The sequence below is a fragment of the Dermacentor silvarum genome, chromosome 1, assembly GCF_013339745.2.
Source record: "Dermacentor silvarum isolate Dsil-2018 chromosome 1, BIME_Dsil_1.4, whole genome shotgun sequence".
Classification (NCBI taxonomy): Eukaryota; Metazoa; Arthropoda; class Arachnida; order Ixodida; family Ixodidae; genus Dermacentor; species Dermacentor silvarum.
In genome coordinates, this window is record NC_051154.1 from 224,306,284 (window position 1) to 224,312,587 (window position 6,304).

Below are 6,304 nucleotides of genomic sequence, written 5' to 3' on the forward strand. Positions count from 1 at the left end.
GGGGCGAGTTAGTAGCTATTCATCTTGAAACTGCAGCGCGCACACAAGAAATGAGGACAATAAGGCAAAGGTAACAGACGGGCGCTGACTCGCAGCTCAGTTTATTTTTGGAGGGAAATTACACACATATATATACCCAGTCTGACTAAAGTGAGCATGTGCAAGAGCATGCGGAATAGAAATAAAATAATAAAGACATTTTGAAAAAAATATATACACAGAACTTCTACGTATCTTAGCAACATCAGGTGGCGCTCAAAAAGGCAAATTCTTTGTCAGTTGGGGTTATAGATGGCTCACTTATGCACATATCAGCACGCGTTTTGATATGGAAGGCATCGGTTATTTCGTGTGTTAGTTTGTTTCTATGAGTGAACAGAATCATGGTATCAGAATAGATAGGTTTACAATGACAGCTTTTGCAGTGGTTGGCTAGGTGTAAGTGGTTATCTTTGTCAAGTGAATTTTGATGCTCTTTTAGATGAGTATTAATACACCGGCCGGTCTGGCCTATGTAAACATTACCGCAAGTTAGTAGCAACATGTATACCACACCAACTTTTCATCTTACGAGCTTGGAATTTTCTTTTAAGGTGCAGACACACTTATTCTTGTTAGTTTGATCAATCTTTTTGGACACCGCTTGACATATTCGTTGCAGCTTGTCAGGAGCACTGAAAACAATGTCAACACCAAACCTGCTGGCAACGTCCTTTGGTCCGTCGGAAAAGCGATGGACATAGGGCACGACAGCAATGCGTTTCTCTGCATGTCATCTCTGCTTCTAGACTGCCCGGGTTTGACAATTTTAACCAACCTAATAATTTTTTCAGCCGCTCTACAAATGTGATCTGGGAATCCTACCGATTTTAGTCTTGTGATTTGACGTGAAAATCCCAGATTCATTGTGTGAAAGCACGATTTGAACAAAGAGGTCCTAAGGCACGACACTGCTATTCCGCTTTTGACAATTTTTGAATGGCCTGAGCTGTAGTGAAGAATTGGTTTTACTGATCTAGGGTTTTACATCCAGCAAGTGGGTTCAGATCATAGTTGCAGTGTTATGTCGAGGAATTGCAATTCATTATGTTCTGCTGCCTCGTGGGTAAATTTGAGGCCCAATCCACATTCTCGGAACACTTTTAAAACATTAATAACACTGCAGCCACGTTGTGCCTTTATCATATATAACTAAATAATCGTTGACAAATCGGAAAACCTTTTTAACTATACCTAATAAGCCATTGTGAATGTTTCTATCCACTCGGGCAAGGAAAATATCGCTGAGCATTTGGGGCAACCTTCGAGCCAATACATACCCCAGAATTCTGCACATACATAGCACCTTCCCATCCGATAAATGTCGATTTGAGATAAAGAGACAAAATTTCAAAAAAATTTTCAACAGATGTTCCACTATCGTTTGTGAACTTGACTTCATCATTGTCGTCACATATGCACATCTTGACGCTTTTCATTAGTTCTGCGTGACGAATGGAGTAGTATAAATCTTGTACATCCATACTGTAAGCACTACAATCCCCTGGATTTTCTTCTCTTAAATATGAAACAACCACTTCAGAAGTTAGGAATACCTAACGGGTCACAAATTTTCAATGTTGAAAGCTGTTTCTGAATAAAGCATGCTATCTGTTGTTGCGACGTGTTTCTCTCAGTGAAAATGGCTCGAAATGGATCACCCTGCTTGTGCGTTTTACAAGAAAAGAACACTTCAAGATGTAAGCCTTTTGCTTTCTTAACTGAAGAAGACAAACTTTCTAAATTGAGCAATTGCAGTAATCCGATGGCATGCTGCTTAGCTTTAGCCGGTTTGACTTCTATTTTTCTGAAATTCTTTTCAATGGCCTCGCTTGCTTTTATACCAAACATGCCATCTGGCATTATTACAAAACAATAACCTTCTTTGTCAGCAGTGACAACACGCAGTCCTCTAGAAGCGAGATCTGTGGCTACTGAGCTGACCTTATGTGGTTTTGTACGCCTTAAAAGAAAATTCCAAGCTCGTAAAATGCTAAGTTGGTGTGGTATACATGTTGCCACTAACTTGCGGTAATGTTTACATAGGCCAGACTGGCCGGTGTATTAATACTCGTCTAAAAGAGCACCAAAATTCACTCGACAAAGATAACCCTTTACACCTAGCCAACCACTCCAAAAGCTATCATTGTAAACTTATCTATTCTGATGCCATGATTTTGTTTACTCATAGAAACAAACTAACACGCGAAATAACCGATGCCTTCCATATCAAAACGCGTGCTGATATGTGCATGAGTGAGCCATCTATAACCCCAATTGACAAAGAATTTGCCTTTTTGATCGCCACCTGATGTTGTTAAGATATGTAGAAGTTCTGTGTATATATATTTTTCAAAATGTCTTTATTATTTTATTTATATTCCACATGCTCTTGCACATGCTCACTTTAGTCAGACTGGGTATATATATATACGTGTGTAATTTCCCTCCAAAAATAAACTGAGTTGCGAGTCAGCGCCTGTTTGTTACCTTTGCCTTATTGTCCACGTTTCTTGTGGGCGCGCTGCAGTTTCAAGATGAACTTCTAGATACAGTTCCTGCAAATGTCTGTCTTTACACTGATGCCTGCATTCTATAACATAATTAGGTCACCTGATGATCATGCATCGCCCCCTTCCTACCTCCCCATCTTTTTCTTGCCTCGCTCTTTTTACATGTCAGTGCAAATTAAGATCATTATTATTATTAATTCATATTCAAGTTTACGCAGGTGGTGTCGGAACTGGCAAATGAACATTGAACTTTCTGAATACAGTTGCTATTCACAGACAGTCATCTTTTTCACTATTTAATTACTCATGTAATGCTTCTCCAACACAGTGGGTATCAGAATACAAATACCTCGGCCTCCTTAAAAAACACCACTTGTGCTCGTAAAGAGCAGAGAGCCAGTTCAAGACACCACAGGTGCAAACTTTGACCTGCTGCCCACCACCAGAGCCCCCGAGGCTTTGCCCATCTGTATAGCCAGCATTTTGCCCCCAGGAGAGTTTTCTAATCCTAACTTCGGCAGTGAATCTTCTTCTGAGTCAACTTCTATCAAGAACCATCTGGAGAGCATCTGGACCTACCACTACCTAAATTTAAGCCGCCTATCACTTCGCCCAGTCACCCTGATGGCTATCAAATATATGTCATGAATGAGGACGGATGGTATCTTGCCACCACAAGGTGAAGCCACAGTAAGAGCTACACCAGCAAGGTCAAGATCACAATCTTGCGGTGCCTCCAGGGTCAAAACCGCAGCCTGGCCTGGGTCCCAAGGCACACCAACAGTCTGTCAGTCACTTGGCAAAACCCTCTCCCTACCCCTAACCGCTCATCAAAAGTATCAACAATGCATGCAGGATTATATAAAAAAAGCCCAGTTACACACTAAGTCACCATAACTAGAGCAAAGACAAAACACTCAATGCAATTAATCGCAAGTTCAGACAACCACTCAGCATGAAGACGCTATGGAGATGCAAACCTCAGAACAGATACCTAAGCTCTCCGTACCTAGCACGCCTAGCCCACACTCTCCAGAGACCACAATTCCAGAGCACCCCACAGATGTCATCAAGTCACCTACCAGTAAACCTGCAACCAAGTCAACTAGAAGCAGAACTAGAAGCAAAACGGGAAGCCAAATTTATTGCAAAATTTAAAGAACTAGAAGCCAGACTAAAATATATGCTTACTGTGCAAGGCTAAACATGGACCAAGACAAGAAATAACACTGTCAGCCCTGACTTCCAAGTGAATTTTAATCGTAGAAAGATATAGGACTATGCAATGACTAAACCCCCAAACCTTTTAAGTGATAAAAGTTATAGAGGCTGAACTAGCAACCATCACTCAAAACCTTGGAAAATTCCCTCAAGAGCATCTTGGTTTGCTTAGATTCCTATGAATATAGAGAAGTCCACCTTGAAGAACAGAGGTGCACTCGCCACCCTGCCAGTGTAAGACGCAGTACGCCCTATGCCAGGTCATATGATTGCCAAATGAATAATGACATCATGGCAAATGAGCTGTTGGTGTGGCAGTGGATCGGCAGTGAATTGGAGCTGCAGGGGACTGGCCCGCAATCACATGCTTCTTCTGTAATACATTGCCACACAAGAAAAGAAGCTAGATGTCTTGCTCACTTAAGAACTAAACAGCACATCCCCCTTACAGGCTACGCAGTGTATGGTGCTTACACAATACAAATAACATTTGTCAGAAAGGACCTAACTGCCATGATAACTCGTGAAACACTACATAGCACAACAATCTGCCTGATGCCACAACACAAAAGAAGGTCACAATGGACCTAAGGAGAAACTGATTTTAACACAGCTCACACCTCGTGAAGCTGCACAAAACACCCTTACAGGAAATGAGATACCTGACACAATACCAACAGCACAAATTACCTTACTCAATCAGCCCAACTCCCCTACGAGATATGGCAACACATTGGAGAAAGACGCAACGTCAGACCTGACACTAAAAAAAAAATCGCATAACCTTGCACTTGGCCGCGCAACGCTTGAAACAGGGAAGCTGGGCGATCATAGCCCAGCATTTTCCGGAAGTGCATGCGAACTTTTCATCTTATTACTCATCATCATGATGATAATTACTTTTCGCGCGTCTCGAACTTGCGGCCGTCACTGCGCGTTGCATAGCGCATCTTGCAACACCGCATTGCAATGCCGACAATGCGTTCCAGCAGACGCGCTCCGTGTCTCTCTCTCTTGCTCTCATAGCGTGCAAAACCTCTTCGCCTTGCAGAGCACGAGCATGCGAACGCGCCAGCTGTGGACGAATACGACGATGCCCGAACGTAATCATATGGAACGCAATCAGACACTATGACCAGTGATCATACACTACTTTAGATCACCTTAAAACCAGGCGTCCAGAAGTGCTGCATCCACTGCAGCCAACAAACGAACTGGGATGAGTTTCAATAAAGAACCTGCAGACCATCTGGAGGAGACCTAACTCTGCACCAGTGGATCGAATCAGTAAAAGAGCAGATACAGCCTCAAGCAGTGGAGATCGAAACAACAGCTGAGGACGGCAGCATGGACAAGCACCTCTTGCACTTGTGGGAGACCCGTCATAGTCTCCTTAAGCATTGTAAAAATAATAAGCTTAATCAAGGCCGCCTACAGCGGTGCATAAATATTCTAAACAAAAAAATATCCAACTATTCGGACCACCTGACGCATGAATAGTGGCACAAGATGTGTGACCAAATATGCTAGATTTGGGCTCTGCGTGGCACCTCATAAGGATACTAATGGATCCCAAAAACACTGTCACAGAAAAGACAAACTAAAAAAACTCCTAGATGAGTATCCATCTGAGGACAAACTTTTCCAGGACCTCTGAGATACCCATATAGTGCATCACAAGCAAGCTATACGGACTGATATTGAAAGAGGTGACCCTCATCGACCCCATCACGCCAGAAGAACTCAAATGTGCGATCGCGAAGACCAATGGAAACAAAGGTTCCAATCCCGACAAGATCACCGCTGCACAACTTTAAAATTTAACAGACTTCCTCCTAGACCGAATGAATAAGACATGGGAATCGGGCAAACCACTCCAGAATGGAAAACAATCATGGCGATCTTCATACCGAAACCAGGCAAGCTGACCGCAATAGCCAACCTCCATCCCATTTCCCTTATTTCTTGTGTGGGCAAATTGATGGAACGGGTTGTAGTATTGCCAAAATCACCTTGACAAAATTGGCTGCCTTCCTCACAAACTTATTGGCTACTGCAAACATGTATCGACCCAGAATGTGCTGCTTCAGCTTCAAAATTATACCAGAGAAACGAGCTTGGCCTAACTGAAAGCTTTCCTGGCCTTAGACTTACAAAAGCCTTTGACAATGTGGCCCATGATGGAACTAGAAGCCATTCAATGCAAATGCAACCAACACAACTGAACATAACCTGGCTGCAGTAAGACCCTAGGAATCTATATCCAAAAGGACTGGGCCCCAACAACCAAGGTGCAGCACCTCCTCAAACAAGGCAAGCAGGTGCTGCACATACAGTGCTGGGTCTCCAACCATTTAGGGGGTCTACAGGAAACAGACATGTTCCACCTACAAGACTTTCGACTAATATCAAGGCTTAGCTATCACCTCCCCTATACAAGCCTACACTAACAAGATGCAGCACTAGAAAACTCGGCCAGTAAGGCCCTGGACTGAGGAATTTGGCACTACCGCACCCTAAGCATTCAATAA